Consider the following 24,022-nt stretch of genomic DNA (forward strand, 5'->3'; position numbering starts at 1 on the left):
TTGGGGTTCTACAACAATTGGGGTAGTGGGCAGGACGTGCAGCGACCTGCACTGTAAGTTGGGGCAGAGACGGTGAAGTTGCAAGCTGGGAGGGAACCTGTGCTTCCTGGTGCAGCAGAGCTGAAGGCGGAGACAGATGGTGCTTCCCAATGCGGTGAAGTCCGGCGGGTCCAAGAAGGAACAAGCCTTGGAGGCTCAGATCCATGGGCTGGAAGAAGATTCCAGGTGGCAATATTGCTGCAGAATCCTGAGCAATCTGGTGTAGAATTCACACTCCCAAGAATCATGAAGTGCCTGGCACTGGGTGGCAGGTCTCCTCACAACTTGGGGCCCTCCACAGGACTGGCCTGAGCCCTGCAAACTGGTGCTAGGACCGGGACAGTGGCTGGAGGAGACAGCGGCAGAAGTGGCTGTGGCGGGGACCAGCCCAGAGAAACTCCGAGCCCATAGCACAGGTGGTGGTGGCAGCTGAGGGGCACAACCAGAGGAGCGGAGCGAGCGAGCAGGGCAGTTTGGCTCCTTCTCATCCAGTGCCCAGTAGCCTGTGGAAACCCACTTCCCCCACTGGCCTTGAGAGGGACGCACCAAGCTGGTGGCCATGGAACGGAGGCGGAAAGTGCTTGCAGGGGCAAGGAAGGTGCATAGAGAGGCTTCCCTGCACGGGAGCAACGCGGAGTGGGACATTGAGTGTGGAATAGTCTGTGGCCCGGGTTTCCAGCCCCTCTCTCCTCATCAGTGGCGGCAACAGCGAAAGGCGAGAGGTTCTCGTGATTGAAGATGATATCACTTGAGTGACAGTCCTGCAAGTCCCATTCCCCTCCCCAGTTGTAGTTGAGGACTCAGAAGAAGAGGGGGATGAGCCAGGTTCCCTGCAAGCCACCTGGTAGTGATGCAGAGGATGAGATTGCTACAGCATGCCACCGGGAGTGGAACCTGGCTCAGCTGCCATAGCAGACTTGGGGGAAGCAGTACCAGCAGTGGCCTGGGGAACCTCTAGTAGTGTACCCCCAACTTTAGAATTTAGGGGTGGATGGCATTTTGCTTTCCAACCAGTAACTGTATACTGAGTTACAGCTGATGTTGCAAAAGCTAGGAACTTGCTATGTTAATAGTGTTATGTTAACTTGTAACTTTCTTACAGGTTTAGAAGCTGCAGCAGAAGAAGCTCTCTCTCTCTCTACTAGCCTTTTGCGGGCTGAGTTGCAGGAGGTAGAGAGAGTGAACACTTGTGGGCAACCTGTGCCCAGATGTGGACAGATCTTCTAGGGGGCTAGGGTTGATCGCAGAAAGCAGAAAGATCGATAAGACCAGAAGGAGTGAAGCTGCCAGGGGGTGTACCCTGAGAAACCTGTTCTGTGTATCTTGAAGACCACATGGCTGTGCCAATAGCCTCCTGAGAAGAGGGAGGGATACAGGAAAGGATGCACTCTCCTGTATGGGAACCCTGAGAAGTTCCCAGGGCCTAAGGCCCATATAGCTGGTTATGGGGGGCGCAGCGTGAAAGTGGAGGGTGTGCAACTTTCGTTAGGCATTGGGTGCCTGACCCAACTTGAGTATACTGTTTGTGTCCCCCATTCCTGAGTGTATGTCTTGGGCATTGATATGTGCCAAAAATTGTAGTTTGAAGCTACAGACAACTGCAGGAGAGTCCCACCTACAAGTGTAGGTAGGGAAGGCCTTGAGGGCCGTTCTGCAGGGGCATATTGAGTATCCCCTGGTGCCAATGCCTGATGAAGTTGCCCCTTGCTATAATAGGAGGCATTGCTTGTTTCTTACTTAATTGTTGTTGTAGCCTTTATTGCTGTTGTGGTTTATGGGTACAGGGCTCATCCCTCCTCACCAAGAGAGCCTCGTGGAAGACAGATGTTGTGCTTGCTGCACTGAAGCATTTTTATGCTGCCTATGCGCAGCCCATGATTATTGAAAGTGATTAGGGAATGCATTGCACTGTGAGCCAGGTGCAACAGTAGGCCCATGACATGCAGAATCGCATGGTCCTTGATATGTTTACTGCCTCCCAGGGTGGGGTTTGTGCCCTGGTAGGAGCTGAATGTTGTATGTATGTCCGCGATGCACACCACAATGTTAGCCAAGCCTTGCAGGCTTTGGCCTCCGAAGTGCATAACATTGAATGCCTGACCAGCAATCCATTGCAGAAGTGGTGGGCATCCTTGACCTACTACAGATGGAGGTTGGCTCTTGCTATAATAGGGGGCATTGCTTGTTTCTTACTTACTTATTGTGGTAGCCTTTATTGCTGTTGTTTTTTATGGGTACAGGGCTCAGTCCTTTTCACCAAGGGAGCCTCATGGAAGATAGATCTTGTGTAGATTGTAAGGTGAGGAAGCCTGAAGGGGTGGACTGTGAGGACAATGGAATCTAGTCAGGCTTTCTCACTCTGGACACCCAGGCATGGGCTGCTTGAGATAACATTAGATTCACCTGTGCAATGAACTCGCAGTTATATAAGCATTGATGTCATACTTTGGCCAGTAGCCAGCTTTGTCTAGGCATAATATAAAAGGGGCAGGAACCCCTACGGGGGTGTTCGTGTTTGGGCACAACAAGGAACAAGTATTGAGACAGTGAACATGGGTGCAGTGAGCAGCAAGGACTGTGCGCTGAACTGTGGGAGCATGGTCTGAGGCCAGCTGGTGGTCCAGCACAAGCCCAAGGGCAGAGGGCAAGTGTGAATGCTGTAATGTCTGCGATAAAGGAAATTTCAGAGATTCCAAACTTGTCTTGTATATTCTTCTGATTGCCGGATACAAGGGAAAAAGCATTGGAGTTCTATGACAGGTTCCCTTTTCTCCATATCCTCATCAGCACTCATTTGTTGATTTATTAACAATGACCATCCTGATCAGTGTGAGTTGGTATCTCACTTTGATGTTAACATGCATCTCTAAGATGGCTAGTGATGCTCAGCATCCTTTCATATATCCATTGGCGATCTGTTAAGTCTCCATGAAGAAATGTCTGTTCAGGTCCTTTGCCCATTTTGTAATTGGATTGTTTGACTTTCTGAAGTTGGGTCATATGAGTTCTTTATATATTTTGGAGATCAAACCCTTATCCAAGGTATCATCAGCAAATATGTTTTCCCCTGTGGTCAGTTCCCTTTTCATTTTGATGGGGTTTTTTAGCCATGGAGAAGTTTTTTAAATTTGATGTAGTCCCATTTATTTATTTTTTCTTTATTTCCTTTGCCCAAGGAGATATGTTGGCAAAAATATTTCTGCATGGGATATCTGAAATTTTACTGCCAATGTCCTCTAGAAATTTTATGGTGTCATGACTGAAATAATTAAGCCTTTTATTCATTTTGAGTTTATTCCGGTGTATGGTGTAAGTTGGTAGTCTATTTCATTTTTTTTTTTTGCATGTAACAATCCAGTTTTTCCAACATCATTTATAGAAGAGACTATTTTTACTCTATTTTATGCTTCTCTTATCTTTGTCAAGTATTAATTGAGTACAGAGACATGGGTTTATTTCTGTGATCTCTATTCTGTCCCATTGATCTTTGTGTCTGTTCTTATGCCAGTACCAGACTGTTTTGATTACAGTGGCCGTGTAATATAATTTGATATCAGATATTGTGATCCCTCCTACTTTGTTATCCTTTCTCCAGATTGCTGTGGATATCTGGTGTCTTTTTTGGGTTCCATGTAAATTTTTGAAATATTTGTTTTAGATCTGTGAAGTATGCTATTGTTATTTTAATAGAAATTGTGTTGAATCTATAGATTGCTTTGGGTAGTATGGACACTTTAATGATGTTAATTCTTCCAATCCATGAACACAGTATATGCTTCCATTTATTTTTATTTTCCTTACATTTTTTTCTTCAGTGTTCTGTAGTTTTTGAGTACAGATATTTTACCTTGATTAAGTTTATTCCTAGGTACTTTATTTTTGTTGTTGTGATAGTGAATGGGATCCCCCCCCTAGATTCTGTTTCTAATATTTCATTGTTGGTGTACAGAAATGCCCTCAATTTCTGAATATTGACTTTGTATTCCAGTATTTTGCCATATTCACTTAAGTTGAGCAGTTTTTTGATATAGACTATAGGGTTTTCTATGTATACTATCATGTTGTCATCAAATAGTTTTACTTCCTCCTTTCCAACTTGGATGCATTTTGTGTCTTTTTCTTGTCTGATCACTGTGGCTAGAACTTCCAGTACTATGTCGAATAAGAGTGGTGAAAGTGGGTACCATTGTCCTGTTCTTGATCTTAAGGGAAACACTTTTAGTTTTTGCCCATTGAGTATGATGTTGGCTGTAGGTTTCTTGTACGTGGCCTTTATTATTTTGAGGTATTATCACCCTGGTGAGTGTTTTTTTTATCCTAAATGCGTGCTGGATTTTGTCAAAAGCTTTTTCAGCCTCTATTGATATGACCACCTGATTTTTGCTTTCCATTTTGTTATGTGATATATTACGTTTATTGATTAGCAAATGTTATACCATCCTTGCATCCTTGGGATAAATTCCACTTGATCGTGGTGTATGATCTGTTTAATGTATTGCCGAATCCAGATTACCAATATTGTGTTGAGGATTTTAGCATCTATGTTCATTAAAAATATTTGCCTGTAGTTTTCTTTCTTTATTGTGTTTTTACATGGTTTTGGAATTAGGATAATACTGGCCTTGTAAAAAGAGTTTGGGAGTCTTCCCTCTTCTTGAATTTTTTGGAATAGTTTGAGAAGTATATGTGTCAGTTTTTCTTTGCATGTTTGTTGAAATTCACCTGTGACGCCATCTAGTCCAGGGCTTTTGTGTGCTGGAAGTGTTTTGATTACTGCTTTGATTTCACTAGTTGTTATCAGACTGTCAGGATTTCTGCTTCCCTTTGATTCAGTTTTGGGAGTTTGTGTATTTCCAGAAGTTTGTCTGTTTTGCCTATGTTGTCCAGTTTCTTGGCATGTAAGTTGTTCATGGTAATTTCTTACAGTCCTTTGTACTTCTGTGGTAAAAGTTGTTACTTCTCCTCTTTTATTTCTGATTTTATTTATTTGGTTCCTCTTTTTTCTTGATGAGTCTGGTTAAAGTTTTGTCAATTTTGTTTATCTTTTTATTTTTATTTTTTTAAAGATTTTTTAATTTATTTGTTTTTAGAGAGAGGGGAAAGGAGAAAGAGAGGGAGAGAAACATCAAGTGTGGTTGCCTCTCACACATCCCCAGCTGGGGACCTGGCATGCAACCCAGGCATGTGCCCTGACTGGGAATTGAACCAGTGACACTTGGTTCACAGTCCAATGCTCAGTTCACTGAGCCACAGCAGCCAGGTTGTTTATCTTTTTAAAGAACCAGATCCTGGATTCATTGATCCTTTGATTTTTTTTTTTTGTTTGTTTCTATGTTTTTTAATTTTGCTCTGATTTTGATTATTTCCTTCCTTTTACTTGCTCTTGGCTTTGTTATTGTTCCTCTGGTTCTTGTAGATGTAGAGTTAGGTTGTTTACGTGAGATGTTTCTAGACCTGTATTGCTATGAATTTCCCTCTCAGGACTGCCTTCGCTGTGTCCCATAGGTTTTTGGCTGTTGTGTGCTCTTATTCATTTATTTCCAGATACTTTTTCATTTCTTTCTTGATCTCATTGTTAACCCATTCATTATTTAATAACCTGTTATTTAGCCTCCATGTATTTGAATGTGTTTGCGTTTTTCCTTGAGGTTGGTTTCTAGTTTCAAGCCATTGTAATCTGAGAAGATGCTTTATATTATTTGAATTTTTTGAATTTGTTAATTCTTGTTTTCTGTCCTACCATGTAGTCTATCTTTGAAAATAATCCATGAGTATTTGAAAAGAATGTATACTTTACTTCTTTGGGGTGAAATGTTCCATAAATATCAATTAAGTCCATTTGATCTGGAGTATTGTTCAATGCCATAATATTCTTGTTGATTCTTTGTTTGGAAAATCTACGCATTATTGACAACAGTGAGGTGTTAAAATCCCCCTATGATGGCTATATTACTGTTGATCTCCTTCTTAAAGTCTTCTAAGATTTTCCTTATATATTTAGGTGCTCCTTTGTTGGGTCCATATATTTTTATGATGGTTATATCCTCTTGTTGAACCGCTCCCTTAAATATCATGAAGTGTCCTTCTCTGTCTGTTTTTATAGCCTTTGTTGTGAAGTCTGTTTTGTCTGATATAAGTATTACTACCCAAGCTTTTTATTTTCCTATCCATTTTTGGAATTCCATCCTTTTTTTTATGAGGTAGGTCTCTTGTAGACAGTATATATGCGGATTATGTTTTCTTATCCATTCAGCTACCCTGTGCCTTTTGATTGGAGCATTTAATCCATTTACATTTAAGGTTATGATTAATAAATACTTGTTCATTGCCATTTTCCCTTTTGTACCTGTGTTCCTCTCTCTTCGTCTTTCTCTATTTCTTCTTCTTCCTAAAGTACTCCCTTTAAAATCTCTTGCAGTGCTGGCTTGGTGGAGATGTGCTCTTTTAGCCTTCTTTTTTTCTGGGAAGCTCTTTATTTTGCCTTCCATTTTAAATGAGAGTCTTGCTGGATAGAGTAGTCTTGGTTATAGGTTTTTGCTTTTTCATTAGTTGGATAATCTTATGCCAATTCCTTCTGGCTTGTAGTATTTCTGTTGAGAAATCAGCTGATAGTCTTATCAGAGCTCCCTTTTATGGTACTAGCTGTTTCTCCCTTGCACCTTTAAGATTCTCTCTTTGTCTTTAAATTTTGCCATTTCAATTATGATGTCCCTTGAAATGGGCTCCTTGGGTTCATCTTGATTGGGACTCTCTGTGCTTTCTGAACTTGCATGACTTTTTGCCTCACCAAGTTAGGGAAGTTTTCTGTCATTTTTTCAAATAAGTTTCCTATGCCTTGCTCCTTTCTTCTCATTCTGTTTTTTCTGTGATATAAATGTTGTTACATTTTATGTTGCCCTGAAGTTCCCTTAAAATATCCATGTTCTTTATAAGTCTGTTTTTGTTTTGTTGCTGTGACTGACTGTTTTTTCTACCTTATCTTCCAGCTCACTGATTTGATTCTCTGCTTCATCAGCTTGCTTTTAAATCCTTCCAGTATATTCTTTATTTCAGATGTTCTACTCTTCATTTCATTTTGGCTCTTATTCATAGTTTCTCTGTCATTTTTCATGCTGATGTAGTTCCCATTGAGTTCCTTGAATGTCCTTATAACAATTATTTTGAACTCTAGGCCTGATAGATTGCTTGGCTCAATTTCATTTAGCTATTTTTCTGGGGATTCCTCCTTTCCTTTTGATTGGGGGTTGTTTCTTTGACTCCACATTTTAAGTAACTCTTTTTGTTTTTTTTCTGTGTCTTATATTGCTCTGCTTTGACTGCCTGTGTTTTGGGAGTAGACTTCTGTGGTAGGAGTTCTGTGAGACTCAATGGTGTAGTCTCTTTGATCTCCTGATCTGGATGCTCTAGACATGACTTTTATTCAGTTTATGTGGGCTCTCTTGTTGTAGTTGGGCTTTGATTAATTATGGCTCATTCATTGTTGTGTTTTTCCCTCTGGCTGGCTGACTGAGAATCACAACCCCCACCACATCTTGTATGCTGTTGTACAGGTGCTGGCAATACAAAGGAAAACTACCCAGAATTCCAAACTCATGCCAGCAAAAATACCCACCTACCACATCAGCAATATCAATAGCAAATGAGAAAAGGTTAATAAAGTTGGAAAGAGATTAAGAGTATTATAAGATAGGAAAAAAGAATATGAGATGACTAAAGGAGAGAAAAATAATTTTGAGTTGGAAGAGGGAGAAGAAATAATAAGAATAGGAAACATAAATGAGGCAAAGAAAGGGAGAAAAACATTTAAAATATAAGTAAAAAAAGGGAAGGGCAATGGAAAAATGGAATAAGAAAAGGGAAGAGTATAGTTTAAGGTTTAAAATATATAGTGAACCACCAATAGGAACAAAATTGAAAAAACAACATGACAGAGACAATAGCAGCAACAGATGAGCAAAGGTTAATAAAGGTGGAAGGAGAATAAGAATTGTGTAAGGAAGAGAAAAGAGAATATGAAATGTCTACAGTAAAGAAAAATGGTTTTGAGAGGATAGAGGAAGGAGAAACAATAAGAGTAAAGAATAGAATCCAGGCTAAAAAATGGAAAAAGTAAAATTCCAAACTCAAATAAGTAAGGGCAGGAGAAAGGCAAAATGGATTAAGACAGGGGGATAGTAACCTGTGAGATTTGAAATTTAAAAAAAGTAAACAAGTAGGAATAAAATTGAAGAAAAACAGCAATAACTGCAATAGCCACATAAAACAAACAATGACTAATAAAGGTGGAAAGAAAATAAGAGTATTATAAGAAGGGGGAAAAGAACGTGAGCTGATTAAAGGAAGAAAAATGATTTTGAGAAGATAGAGAGTAGAAATTGTAAGAGTAAGGAATAAAGTGTAGAGATAGTAAGAGTAAGGAATAGGAACAAGATATAGAAGGGGAAAATAAAATTTAAAACAAAAATAAGAAAGGGCAGGACAAAAGCAAAACGGAGAAAGACAAGATAAAATATAAAATATAAATAAAAAGAATAAAAAATAAAAGACAAAGATAGTGAATTCATTGGAATACAATAGAAGAAAAAGAAGAAATGTTTAAAGGCTATGTGAGAAAATAAAATAATGCAAATTCTGAAGAAGAATGAGTTGGAATTTATCTCAGTAGAATTTGATGTTTGCCTTTTGTCTTCTGGATCCAGGGGTGGGTCACCCAACTTCTGGCAGCACCAAATGAACCACCTTCACCTGCCTCTAGAGGGGGCTTCTATTTTGATTGGGAAGGTGAGACCCCTGGTTCTTCCCTTGGAGGCACTGTTCAGTTTTCTGGAAAAATTGTGGGCATGTTCTTGGACCCTTGTGCCACTGTCTTGTTCTGTCCCAACTTATTTCCAACAATATATAGTTTCTGATGAACTAGCTGTTCGTTTCAAGTGAAGGGCCTATCTATGTAAGAGAGTCAGTCAGTTCTTTCCTGCCACCTGTTACTGGAAGCTGTGTGTGTGAGCCAAGGGTGGGTGGGGCCCTGCTTCCCTCTTGCAGCACCGATTTTTGATCTCCTTGCTTTGCTGGCCTCAGTGAAATAGGGCCCTAGGAACCAGTGTATTTTCTATCCCTGAGAGAAGTACAAAATTGGTCCTTTTGGAATTTCTCTTCCTGACTTTCTCCTGCAGGTATGCACCCTGCAGGAGGTTATTGAGCCTGTCTTGCCTGTTTTGCAGACCTTCCCGGCTGGATGCAGTGCTTGCAGTCCTGCAGGAGGTGGGGACGGTGTATGTGCTTTCAGTCCCAGAGGTTTGAACACTGCAGGGGAAGGAGGTTCTGTCTGTCTGTAAATAATCTCATGTGGTCAACTCCTGCCTGTCCAATTCCCAGCTCACTGCCCTCACCATAGACACAGTCCTGAACTCTCCATTCTGCATAGCCCCTAGCTTGCTACAGTGCTGGACTAAGACCCAGAAGTCCCTTTGCTCTGAAACTTTCTGTTGTCCCTGCCCAGCTATATTCAGTGGGAGCAAATTGCACTTTCAATCTTGTTCCTTTCCTGATGGGGCAGCTACGCTCGGGGCCCCTGGCCAGCACACTTCAGCTCCCCTCTTAAAAATGTCCTCCAGTGGCACACCCACTGCAGTACCAAGTCACTGTGTGGTTTTTCACGCACACGACCCTCTCCAAAAATCCAAAATTCTCTCATAGTCATGGCTGACCACAGTCTGTCTCTCATTATCCCATTGGCATCTGGCACTGCAGCTATGGATGTGCTTCTTGCTGTGTGTGTGTAGCCTGAATCTCCTGAACTTTGTATATCCTCCCAAGTCATTCCTGGCCCAGATTGGGAGGTTCCCTATCCTAGAAGGGGAGAGAACCACAAAGCTGCAAATTCTGACTAGAGTCTCCATGGCTAAAGGTGCCATACACAGGGTATTCCCCCTTCCACTTATAAAATCTCCTTACCACCCATTGTGAAGCATCTTCTGTATTCCTTGGCTTTCAAACTTCATATCAGCTAAGATTCCATTGATTGTTCAAACCTGATCAGCTAAGATTCCATTGTTTGTCAGATCAGCCAAGAATCTGAGTTGGGGGCAAGAGCAAGTGGACTCAGTTTCCACCTACTTGGCCACCATCTTCTCCCTCTACTGCATCAGTATTAATACATTATTATTAATGGAAATCCGTACTTTATTCAAATTTTCTTAGTTTTTATCTATTATTCTTTTTTGTGCTCCAAGATCCCATTTGGGACTTAAATTACATTTATTTATCATGTCTTCTTAGACTTCTCCTTCCTGTGACAGTCTATCACTTTTAAGATATTTAAAAATTATTATTCTAAATAAAAACACCATATTAATCCTTATATCTCATATTTATGACCATTTATAAGCCAACAGCAATACTTTGCTAAGTTGCCCTCTCATTTGACAACACCAGATAAGACAGCTGACTCTAGAAGAAATGGAAGAGCAAAGGATTATTGAAGATAGCACCATGGAAACATACCCTCCCCCACCATTTGTCATTCAAAGCTTTGAGAGACATACATGTACATCAAATAGACAATGTTTTTTGAGACATATAACCCTAATTTTGAACCCAGTTGGAAGATTTTTGAAGCAATGAAGAATGCCAATGCTTGTTACAGGGAAATCTTCTGGGAAAAGACAGTACTTCTAGTCCAGATATTTTGTATTTATATTTTAAGATGCTTATTAAATCCAGCTCATGCCTGAAATATTCTTAAAGGAATATTAAAGCATGTATTTTGTATAACAACTATGATTTTATATATGTCTATAAGAATGCACATTTGCATTTAGTTATTTTTATATAAAATCAGCTTTGGTATTTTTATATGAAATTCATTTTTAGGGGGGAACTGTAATTTAGAACACTGAGTCTATAGGAAATAAGGGTTTCAGTTCTAATGATTTAATATGAAATAATTGTCCAGAAGTCATACAGTTGTTTGTTTGGAAAATAATACAATAATTAATAAATAATAATAATACAAGAATAAACTCTGTGTTTCATATACTTGTGACTGTAATCCTACTTTTGCCTCACCCTGTATATGGCTTAGTGAATGCTTATGGATAGATTGATAAAGTTGGCGAAGCTGCTACTCATTTTGTCACTATAATATGTGTTAAATTCAATTTGGTTTTGAAGTTGCTAACTTTTCTATGTTCTGTAGTTGTAGCCAGTATACTTAGCACTATCAATTTCTCAAATATTATTGGTTACAAGGGAGTTTAGGTGATAGGATGGTGAAAAATTAACCAAAGGGATGTCTATTATTGTAAAAATAAAAAAAAGCTCTAATGACACACAAAGATATATCTAATCAGATTAAGCAATACATGCAAACAAAATGCCTTGGAGTACAAATGATTTAGTTATATAATAAAAATAGAAAAATGAGCAGGTAATTATTCTTCTCATGCACTTGACATTTGCTTAGCATATATGCTAGGCCTAGGTGCTAAATGGTTTTCATTCTTTATCTCATTTAATCTCACAACAACCTTATATGTGACATATTATTATCTCCATTTTATAAATGAGGAAGAAAAGGCTAATCAAGGTCAAGATTCTTGTCCAAGGGCATACAACTGGTAAACAGTTGAGCTCAGGACCTCAAACACGGTTCTAACTCCAAATCCATTTGCTTAACAATTATTCTAAATAGGATTTATTGAGTATATGCCTTGTCTTTACACAAATTTATTGTATTTCTGAAAATAGTCCTATTCATTCATCACATACTTACTGATGGCCTGTGGAATTCCAGATCAATAAGAGCATACACACTTTAATATTGGAAAAGTGGATCCTCAGAGGCAACCTGTCTAAGATCACATGCTCTGTGTTAGAGCTTAGATGTAAAATGGTAGTAATAATACCACCCACTTGATAGAGTTATTTTAAGGATTAAGTGAGTTAATATACTTAAAGATCTGAGAATAGAACCTGGTACATAGTAAGTGCTCAGAAAATATTTATTATTATTATTAATATTGTTATTATTTCTCAGCTCTTAATGATTGTTATCATGTAGAAATACATAACGGAGTTGCCACATATTTTAAGAGAAACAGAATTTTTATGTGATATCCCTTCAATTTAAAATATTAGCAACTAACTGTAATTTAATACACTATAATGGGCAATATTGTGCAGGGAAAACAAAATGCAGCAGTGGAATAGCATTGGCCTGTGGGCTTGGCAACATTTTTCCTGTGAATTATCTTCTTGTTTTTGCCTGTCATGGTTAGTCTCAGATTTACCCACACTCTGAAGTATTTTTTCTGCTTAGAATTGCCATCTCTGGTTCTGCTGGCTTAGTATCTAATTCTGCTCACACCCATGACTCCAAATCTATTGCAGGAAATACTTTTGATGACTTTCCCAGGCTTTTTCTCAGGCTTCCTTCCTGCCTTAGGCTTTCTGTCTCTATTCCCAGTCCTTATCAGCTAGCTAGCTGACTTTAGTAGGGAGCCAAGTACAAGACGCCAACTATTACCCATCACACAAAAATTATATATGCCACCACAATTCTCGTACAGTACTGAATTTATCTAGAGACAAACTATAGCTATACAGATTATGTGTATGCCTATCTACATATGATCAGTGGCCAAAAGTGAGATTTCAACAAACTTTTATCTCTTTTTAAGCTATAACAATGTGACAAAGTGAGGCAATGAAATTGGGATTTGGTTATTGTTTACAGATAAACAAGACAGGTGATTTACATATTACAGTAGATAATTAAGGCCCAAAATTACTTTGGAAAATATGGCTTTGATTAAAATGCACTGCTGTCCAATATTCACTATACTTGGAGGTTGCCATAAACTTAAGGAACAATCACATTTTCTTATATAATTAAATGTCAAAATGGCCTTGATAATTAAAGAACTGGAGAGGAAAGCTTACCAGTGACCACACATACATACACACAATTTTTTCCCCCCTAGGGCTTTATAAGGGGGATAAATGTTAATGGAAAAATATAATTTAAAAGAGTGTAAAAATTTTATTCTAAACAGAGACTTCCATTAGAACCCAGAAACTGCTAATGGCATAACTACCTAAAATTCTTCTAATGATTGAAAAGTCACAAATTTATCTGTGAAAGTTTCACTTTTCTAGAACACCTTCTTAATTGTCTTCCCATTCTATTATTGGCTTTCTCAGTCCTTAGGGATACAACTGAATACCCATTTTAAAAATTATCTTTTATGTATTCACTAATTCAGTTTGTCTTTGTGTTGATGAATAAATACCTGAGGCTATAAAAAAAGTAAAAGTTTATTTGGAGTCTTATAGAATTTGAATTTGGGAGAGACAGATTCAGAGGAAAACCTGAAACTGGTTCTGTGGAAAGACAAAGAAAGCCAGATCTTATAAAGGCAAAAACCACAAGTTCATAACAAAAGAAACTTTCTCTATTGGTTGTCAAACATGGTGTGATGGCTTGTTCAAAATTGATTGGTCAGGTATGGGCAGTGAGGCTCTGAGGTAACCACATTTCAGAATGTGCTTCTAACAACAAGTATGAAAGTCCAAGGGCTCAAACTTCATTTAGGTCCTCTATGCGAAAGAAGGATAATGGCTGGTGAACCAGACTGACTCCTTTCAAGATGAAAAGTGCAGATGGTCTGGTTGCTATGGTGAAAAAAAAAAGTAAAGTTCAGGAAGTGGTCTCACAGCTGGTTCAAAAGTTCATAGGTGGGGTGAACATAAGGCAAACCACTTTGTGACCTTTTAGCTCCATTTTCATTTATTTGATATAAGTGACTCTATTGTGGTAATTTCCATTTACATTTGAAATCAAAGATCACAGCTCATAGAACCCACCAGCCACTTTTTTTCTATAATTGGAGTCATTTTTGCTCTGAAAATAAGACAGCGAAAGTGGAACATGTGGAGAATGTTACACACCCAAACTTGCTGCCTGACAGAGCCTTCCATTTCTCATTCTTAGGGTCTTATGGATGCAAAAGGAGACTAATAAGCCTTTTTCTCATCTCTCAAACTGTTGTATTTGTGACATCAGGCTATAAACATTATACTAAAAATTCGGAAGCTCTACCAATTAATTGAAAATGTAAAGCCTTATATTAGAAGCTAAAAATTAAATCTGATCTGGCAAAATAAGAGAGTATTAGATATTTGGGGAAAGACAACTGCGAGAGATAAAAGCAATAAAAAAGATGATGAATACAAGCAGAAAAAAAAACATAAGCATCTCTTCCCTGGTGAAATCAGGGAGTGTTTATCAGCATGTGAATTCTGAATGTCAGAGTAAGTGAAGCCAGAACTTAGCTGGATTAACCAATGACATGTAATCTATGGAACACAGAGTATGAGAGCAGAGAGAATTATAAATGTATTTTTTTAAATATCCCTCCTCATATTCAGGTACATGATACTAGCTGACAGGGATTAAATAAGATAACCTATCTTGTGGTGTGGTAGATGTTCACTAAATAGTAGCTACAACTGGTATTATTGTCATAATAAGAAAAACAGAACAGATGACTTAATCAAGTTAATACTTCAAAGTATTTAAATAATTAACAAACTCATTAAGAGCACTGATTTCCCTCAAGTTGTTCTCCTTCGTTTTTGGTTCAAAAAATAAAAAATAACATTTGTGAGGAGGGGTGATGTCAGAATGATGGCAGAGTGATAAGACCCCTATGTATGTCCCCTTAAACCAGCAGTTCTCAACCTGTGGGTCGTGACCCCTTTGGGGGTCGAATGACCCTTTCACAGGGGTCACCTAAGACCATCGGAAAACACATATATAATTACATATTGTTTTTGTGATTAATCACTATGCTTTAATTATGTTCAATTTGTAACAATGAAAACACGTCCTGCATATCAGATATTTACATTACAATTTATAACAGTAGCAAAATTACAGTTATGAAGTAGCAGTGAAAATAATTTTATGGTTAGATGTCACCACAACATGAGGAACTGTATTAAAGGGTCACGGCATTAGGAAGGTTGAGAACCACTGCCTTAAACTTACAAGAAGTTGGATAACTATAATTCAACAAAGGATCCTCTATTCAATACACAAAAGCAACTGAGAGATCCACACATTGGGACATCTAAAGGTGGGAGCATTGGAATGAACAAAGAAGGTGAGAGAAGTGGGAAAACAGATGAGGGATGCAAGTACAGTTTGGAGCATACTGCAGCCCCTGGTCACACGATAGCAGTGGAAGAGTTGGGCTGCAGCTCTCACACAGTGACCTGGAGGATAGGAGTGGCAGAAGCAAAATGCCTGCCCTCATTGAGTTGAAATCTGGTGATAGGATGAAGATGCTGCAGACGTACTGGCAAAGAGGCAAAGATGTGGTCTTGCAATGGCCATTACTAACATAAATGCAAAGCCACAACATCATGATTCCACCTGTCCATGCCCATACCATCACAGTGGACCCTGGTACAGGCAGAACCCAGTTGAGGCAATGGAGACACCTCAAATAGCACACTATGGGTGATAGCCATAGGTAACAAGGAAATAAAACACCTGGAGCTTGTAGGTCTGGACTCACGCTGCCCACCACATCCTATCAAAGGGGTGGTGCCCTGTGACCAAAGCCACCCTCACACAAATGAGATGTCCACAAGCCTAGGGAATGGGGGGCATTTTCAATGACCAAGGGGACACTGCCATATCGAGATCCTACAGGTACTACTAGTGCAGGTAAGAGAAAACAAAACTTTCACTATAGCACCATCTACTGGAAAACAAAAGACCTCTACTTGTCAACTTGAATTAAGAGCAAAACAGTACCTTAAAAAAAAAGTTCACTTCCTGAAATCCATAGGCACAGAAACGATCCATCAAGTACCATGAATAATCAAGTTAACAATGTAGGACAGAAAGAGATGGGAAAATCTTCAGGAACCAAATTCAAAGACATAGAAAATTGTGACAAGTCACAATGACAAAGATTTTAAGTTTGCATTTATGAAAGAAAAAGTTAATGAGATATAAAAAAAACTCAGAAATGCAGGTCAGTGAGCTCAGGACTAAAATTAATAAACAACAGGCGTACTTTAACAAAGACTAAAACTACTAAAAAGAACCAAACAGAAATTCTAGAGCTGAAGAATTAAGGAATGAGATGAGAAATGCATTAGAGAGCACTGAAAATAGAGTAGACCAAATGGGAGAGAAAATTAGCAAATACAAAGATAGAAATACAGAAATGACTCAGGAGGAAGAAAAGAGAGAGAACTAAGACTTAAGAAATGAACTCTACAAGAACTATCTGACTCCATTAGAAGAAACAATATAATGATAATGGTTATATCAGAAGTAGATGAGAGGGAGAAGAGATCAGAGAGTCTATTCAATGAGAATATATCCAACATGTGGAAAAAGACAATAAAACATAAGAAGGTAAGAGAACACCTAACAATCTCAACCCAAAAAGATGTTCTCCAAGACACTGTATAGTAAAACTGCCAAAAGTTAATGACAAAGAAAGAGTTCTCAAAGCAGCCACGGGGGAAAAAACTATAAGCTATAAAGGAAACTCCATTATTTTATTGATTTTCAGCAGAAACCCTTTGAGCCAGGAGAGAGTATAATAAAAATATTCAAAATATTGAAAGGAGGCAATGATCAGTCAAGAATAATATATCCAGCAGAGTTATTTTAGCTATAAAGGAGAAATAAAGGCCTTCCCAGACAAATAAAAACTGAAATCGCTGCCATAGGAACAACATTACAAGAAATGTTAAAGGGAGCTCTTATGCTAGAAACAAAAGGACAAAAGTATACAAAACTTAGAGTAAGATCACAAATGGGCAGACTGTAAGATCACAAATGGAGAGACTGAAGCAATGAAGTAGAACTCTACTTCAGAGTAAGATACTAAACAATTATAAAGGTTAAAGGGTAAAAAAGCATTAAAAATAATAACTACTGTAATTTGGTAACAAGTACACAGCATAAAATGGAATAAACTGAGGCAACAAAAACATAAAAGGGGAGGAGAAAAAGGACTGGCCATGTAAAGGTGAATGAAGAAAAAAACAAGCTAAACAAAAAAGTATTACTGTATGTATGAGACATTTAACATAAACCTCATGGTAACCAAAAAGCAAAAATCCAGAAGTGGAGAAATGGAGATAAAAATCATAGTAAACCATTAAACTAAAATAGCAGAAAAACACAAAGGAAAATAAACGATGAAGATACAGAACAACCAGAAAACAAAATGTAGTATGGCTGTAGTAAGTGCTCATATATCAAAAAACACTCTAAATGTAAATGGATTGAATTAACCAATCAAAAGGCACAGAGTAGTGACATGGATTAAAAAAACAACAACAACGATATATTGCTTTCAGGAGACCCATTTCAGCTCTAAAGAGAAACATAAACTTAAAATGAAAGGATGGAAGATGATACTCTTAAGAAAATGGTATCAAGAGAAAAGTGTGGCAGTACTCATCAGACAAAATACATTTCAAGACAAAAAAAAGATGTCGAGAGGCAAAGATGGACATTTTATAATAATAAAAGTGACAATTCGTGAAGAAGACATACAGTAAATATACAGGGGTGGGCAAAAGTAGGTTTACAGTTATATTGTTTTAATAATACATAATTAATAAATAATACAAGAACAAACTCTGTGTTTTGTGTACCCACAACTGTAAACCATTTTTCCACCCTTGGATATGCACTCAATCTAGGAGCACCAAAATACATAAAGCGAGTATTAGCAGACCTAAAAGGAGAAATTGACAAACATACAATTATACTAGAGGACTTTTTATACCCCACTTACAGCAATGGATAGTGTCAAGTAGCCTTGCTCTGAGAAATCACCCAGAGACCATTGTAAGATTAAACATCAGGTTTATTGAATGAAGAGGGGGAAGGGGGTTAGAGGGAAGAGGAAACTCCTGGGCCAACTTGTGGGCCTCTGTAGGAGCAAGGAAAAGGGGAATGGAGAAGGAGGAAAGAGGGAATGTAGACTCGTAGTCACCCACATGGGCCCATAGGAACTGCCTGCCTGAGTCATTGCAGGCACCGTCTTCACACTCTGCCAAACACACTTTTCAGTTAGGGTGAGTTTACCCACCAATACATTCAGCAGGTCATTTGCATCTTCCTGCTTTTCCCCCACCAGGCCAGTTTACATATTGGGTTATGTCCATTAACATTTCTTCTGGGAAGGAGCACAGTCCATTTTCATTTACTATGGGTCCAGGTTAATCTGCATAAGTTCATTTGCATACATCAAAACTCTGGGTGGGCAGTTCAGCTGTGGCCATGGCGTATTCTGACATTTCCAGTCTTTTGTTTGTAATAAAAAGAATGATGCTGAGGTCCAGTTTCACGGATGAAGGGCTTAGGGGAAAAGGGAGTTGCAGTCATTCTGGCTACTTCCTGCTGACATAGGGGCATAGTTAGAGTGTACAATTCTCTCTGTGTCTGTATCTCTGATGTTTCTTGTGCTGGCAGGGGTTGATACTGAGAAGTAGACAGGAGCATGAGGGTGTGGGCTGTCTGCACTGTAGTTGTACTGACCGTTCTTTTGATGAAGCTGACAAGAAGGCAAGGTCCTAGAATGAGAGCTAAAAGCAGTGTTAGCAAAGGTGTAAGGAGGGGTAGAAGGATGGGTTTCAGAGGGACAGTTAAGTCAAACCATGAATCCGATGAGCTTATCATCTTATCCTTTAATCAGGCAGCTTGATCCGTTAGCCTCTTAACCATGTCTTGTACTATTCCAGATCAGTTAACATAAAAATAGCAGTCTTCCAGCCAAAAAGCACAGATACCCCCTTTATGAGCAGTAAGGAGGTCTAAAGCCCTTCTATTCTGAAGGACAATTACGGCTAGGGAGTTTACCTGCTATTCAAGTTTGGAATTAGCCTGTGCCCTATTCTCTAGGCTTTGTTCAAGCTCTAGGGATAACTCCTGATGATATTTGAGTGAAATTCCCAGCCCTGCTGCTCCCATTGTGACTCCAGGAGTAAGGCCAAGGACTGCCAGGATGGGGGTTAGTACTGGAGCTCACTTTAGTCTTACTGCCGTAGAAAGGGGAATAGGAAACTCCAAGTAAGGTGGAATCACCTGTAGGGGAGGGGCTAGAAAGGCGATTGTGCAGGTCCCTGTCCAATTGGTAGGTAGATAGAGGTAGACTTGTGACCCACACAGTAAGAAAATGCCAAAATGTCGAAGATGTACCTGAAGATAAAGGTGGTAGACAAATCTGAGAGTTGTAGAAGATGTGCCTGTATTGAGTGCCCTGTAGAAGTTCCAGGTACCTCCTAAAGGTACTGTCTGGGTTTCTTTTTCCCAGATCAAGATAGTCTCTGCCCAGGTCATTCCCTGGATGGGGTCAGGTACTGAGGAATTTGCTATAAAAGGATTAGTTGGCACTCATTGGGGAGCTGGTATTGGAGGTGTCAAAGGGGGATAGCAGGGGAGAGGGGTTCCCCGAACAAGAGATATGGTTGGAAGCCTCAGTGAGTTTTAGTAGGGGAGGGGTGGTGAACCGGAGAGGGTATGTAAATTTTGACACCAGATTCAGAGGAGAGGCCACGTTATTCTCGTGTTGCTCCTGACATGCTATATTGATCATGAAGTTGCACAGGAGAGTTGGCCAGTGACCTACTGGGCTAGAAGATCCTGAATGTTAAGTATGAGAAACACAAATGGGTACTTGCTGGCCTTTGGGGGATGGAGACCCTGGGGAAGACTGGTCCTGCAATAGATAAGGACTTAGAAACATAAGTCAAGAGGTTTTTCAGATATTGGTTGGCTAAGGCCTCTGATCTCTGGAGAGCAGGGGGCCAGAGGGTGTCAGGTTTCTTAACAGCTAGGATGGGAGTGTTGGCAGAAGAGTTTGCTGGTTGTAGGAGTCCAGCTTTGAGCAGACAGTGGATAACCAGCTACAGACCTTTCATAGCTTATACACTGAAAGGATACTGAGACTGACTGGGGAATGAAGCCCCAGGCTTGAGGGTGACCCATACTGGCTGGTGGTGTCTGGCTCCTACTAGGTTCTCAATATCCCAAACAAGGCAGTTAAAATTTACACTACAATGGTGCAGTTGATGAGGGGTATCCCCCTGGGAAGCTTCTTGCGCTAAAGCCAAAAGGAGAATGGTGTCAGCTTTAGTCTCTCCATCTAGATTAAGAGACAGGGATGTCCCTAGTTTGGCCAGGATGTCTCTTCCCAAGAAGGAAACTGGGCATTCAGGCATAACCAAGAAAGAATACGTGAAGGTTAAGGACCCTAATGTACATGTAAGAGATTTGGTAGCTAGGGTTTTAGTAGCTAGGGTTTTAGTTTGGACCCTGTTAACTCCAATAACAGAAATGGGGGATGGGAGTAAAACACCTGCATATTCAATAAGTATGGAATAGGTCTCCCCTGTGTCCACAAAAAAGGAGATGGACATACCTGCTACTGCCATGATTTAACCTGGGTTCAGCCGTCAAGATGATTAGAGACAGGGGCTCCGAGCCCAGGCACCATCAGTCATCAGTGGCAAGCCCCAACAGATTAGGAATGCTGAAGTCTTCATCCTTTTCAGGTTGAGCTGAATTGGACTGAAACAGTTTACTGGCCCACTGGTTAGAGGCCAGAGGACAGTCGACACTCCAATGTCCCTTCTGTCTGCAGGATGGACAGTGACCCAGCAGGGGCCACAGTTGGGGACATTGTTGTGCCCAATGATCTGTCTGCTTACACTTGAAGCACAGTCCTGGTGGAGCTTAGGAAAGCCTTTGTTCCCTTGACCTGTCATGGGCTGACCATTAATGGTGGTAGCTAACATAAGGTATTTATGCTGGTCTCTTTTTAATTTTTGTTGTTTATTTTCTCCTCCTCTCTGTTATTAAAGACTTGGAAGGCTGTCCAAATTCCTCCAGCTTCCATAACTTTCTTGTAATATCAGGGGCAGAGTATATAGTTGGGGTCCAAGTTGGCATACTTGAGAATGGCCTCTGTAAGATGGTTCATGAATGAGGCTGGATTCTCACAGGTCTCCTGTGTAATTTCTAGGATTTTGTCATAATTGATGGCCTTAAGGGCAGCCCTATGCATGCCTTCAACTAGGAATGTGAGGAAATTAGACATCTTAGCCAAATCAGGGAACCCTGACTGATAGTTCCAGTGAGGATCTTCAGCTGGGACTGCAGTGAGTCCAGCTGGAGTCCTATAGAGATCCTGGACATATAGGGTGTCTGCAAATGTGGAGGCAGTGGACAGAATATGATCTTTTTCCTTTGGGGTGGTGGAGGAGGTTAGGATGACATAGACATCTTGATAAGTTAATGAATATGTCTGAGTTATATATTGGAACTCCTAGCAAAAGTGGGTAGGATCTGCAGTATAAGACCCTAGACAGCACTCAACTTGGGCTAAATCTATGAGGGAAAAGGGGCCATGTACCCAGACGATGCCCTCAGCTCCTGCTACCTCACAAAGAGGATACAGGCCCAAGGATGGTGGAGAGAACAATGGAGTGTGGCAGCCCGAGAACGGGTGCAGGGGGGCAAAATGAGAAGGGTGGAATCTGGGGATGGCAATGGCTTGTCTTTGGCTGGCAAGTCAGGAGGGGATGGGGATGAGGGAGGAAGGTTTACCACAGGGGGAGCTGTTGACTGGGAGGGGTATATGGGGAGAGGTAAGGGTGTCCAAGGTCTGAGGGGTCTGCTTCTGTCAAAGACATGGATAGGGGGAGTTGGGGGAATTCTGCACTGCAGAGGAACTGCAGGTGAAGGTCAGCCGGAGAATAAGTTGGAGGAGGGAGCAGGAGGAGCAAAGAGATGGTCTGCAGCGAAGAGTCAAAAAGGCTACTACATATGGAACTTTGGACCATTTGCCATTATGTCTGAGGAAGTTGTCATGGTCAGTAAGAATTTGGAGGTTAAATTTTTCATGTTCTGGCCAATGGTATTTGTTATCAAGAGGATATTGTGGGCCCATAGGAGTAAGGGAAAGGGAGAAAGGTGACTCCCAGTCCACCTTGCAGGCTGGTAGGAGCAAGGAAAGGGGGAATGGAGAAGAGGGAAAAGGGAAGGAAAGGGGAGTGGAGACTTCTGGTCACCCACGCGGGCCAATAGTAATCGCCTCACTTTGCCTCTGCAGGTACTGTCTTCACACTTTGCCAAACACGCATTCTGGTTAGGGTGAGCCCACCCATAAACACATCCAGTAGGTCATTTGCATCTCCCTGCTTTTCCCCCACCAGGCCAGTCAACATATCAGACTAGGTTCCTCAACAGTTCCTCTGGGAATAAGGGAAGTCCATTTTCATTTCCTATGGGAAGGGCCAGGACCAGGTTTATTTGCATATGGTTCATTTGCATATGTCAAAAGTCCAGGTGTGCATTCCAGCTGCCTCCATGTTCTGACGGATAGGTCATCCAGAAAGTCAGTAAGAAAATATTGGCCACATGATGCATTAGACCATATGGATATAACTGATATTTTTAGAACTTTTCATCCCAGAACCACATAATACACACTCTTGAAGTGCATATGGAACATTCTCAAGGACAGACTATATGTCGGGGCACAGAGCTAGTCTCAATAAATGTAAGAAGATTTGAATTATACCAAGCCTACTTTCCAACTGCAATGGTTTAAAGTGAAACTAACAAGAGGAAAGCTGGAAAAATCATAAATTTGTGGAGATTAAACAACATACTACTGAACAACTACATCAAAGGAGAAATAAAAGGAGAGATCAAAAGATACATAGAGATAAATGAAAATGAATATATAATATAAGAAAATTTTTGGAATGCAGCAAAGGTGGTACTAAGAGAAAAGTTTATAGTATTTAAGGCCAACTTCGACAAGGAAATTCTCAAATAAACAATCTAGCATTATTTTTAAATGAACTATAAGAAGAAGAAAAATAGAGGTTGTGTATGTCAGAGGATCCACCCCTGGAGCGGTAGATGGTTTGCTGAGCCTGTTAGTGCCCCTGTTGAGACTCATACAGCCACCAAGTTGCTACCTGTGCCCCCTCAGCATGTCTCCATTCATAAGGAGCATGGCCCATGAAACCAACTCTGAAGATTTATGATTTGGTTGTTATGGTCCTATAGTTGATGTGGATGTTCCATTTGATTTCTACACTCACTGGCCAAGAGGATTTGTTTATGTTCAATTTGAAGATGTTCGTGATGCCAATGATGCTTTACATCATTTGGACAAAAAATGGATTTGTGGTCTCCAAATTTAAATACATTTTGGACAAGGGGATCAGAAGACTCCAAATCAGATGAAAGCCCCCCCCCCCAAAAAAATGAGAAATGTGTACAGTTCTTCACACTATGATGGTTATGACAGATATAGATGTTCTGGAAGCTGAAGTTATGAAAGAAGGAGATCAAGAAGTAGGTCCTTTGATTACAACTATAGATTTTATAGCCAAAGAAACAGTAGACTGACTGGAACACTGTGGCTAGAAGAAGCCATTCCAATGATAGACCAAACTGCAGCTGGAATATCCAGTCCAGTTCTCTTTACTACACTTCATGAAAGATCTGAGAAAGTGAAAAAAGAACCAAAAAGGGGCAATTTAAGCGACCAAAGGGTGGGTCAAAAGTGCTGCATGCAGTATGAATACTGTGTGAATATTTTGACTCTGGTCTGAAGAGATAAAAGAATGTTATTGAAACTACATGAAATAATTGAAGTCCCTTCAAGCCTTTTAGGCCAAATAAAAGGAAGTTCAGCTTCATACTTGTGGAAACTGATCCTCAAGTCTGAATAGGTTTATATTGATTCATGGATAACAGGTCCATAATAAATTACTGGAAACTAGGATGTCTATCAAGGAAGACAGTGTCTCTATTGTTCTGTCTCAAACTGAATTGGGTGAGAAAAGTATGGTCCAGTATAAACTTTTTTTTGGTTATCTCTTAAAGTAAGTAACATTTTTGCTATTGGCAAATTGTGCCTTT

At 39.9% G+C, this 24,022-nt stretch overlaps 1 pseudogene; it reads left to right on the top strand.

The window, feature by feature from the left end:
- The first annotated feature begins 598 nt into the window (after positions 1-598).
- On the top strand, positions 599-23,606 carry LOC149991329 (uncharacterized; annotated as a pseudogene).
- Positions 23,607-24,022: the final 416 nt, after the last annotated feature.

The sequence above is a fragment of the Furipterus horrens genome, unplaced genomic scaffold (assembly GCF_987537825.1).
Source record: "Furipterus horrens unplaced genomic scaffold, mFurHor1.1.pri manual_scaffold_17, whole genome shotgun sequence".
Taxonomy (NCBI): domain Eukaryota; kingdom Metazoa; phylum Chordata; class Mammalia; order Chiroptera; family Furipteridae; genus Furipterus; species Furipterus horrens.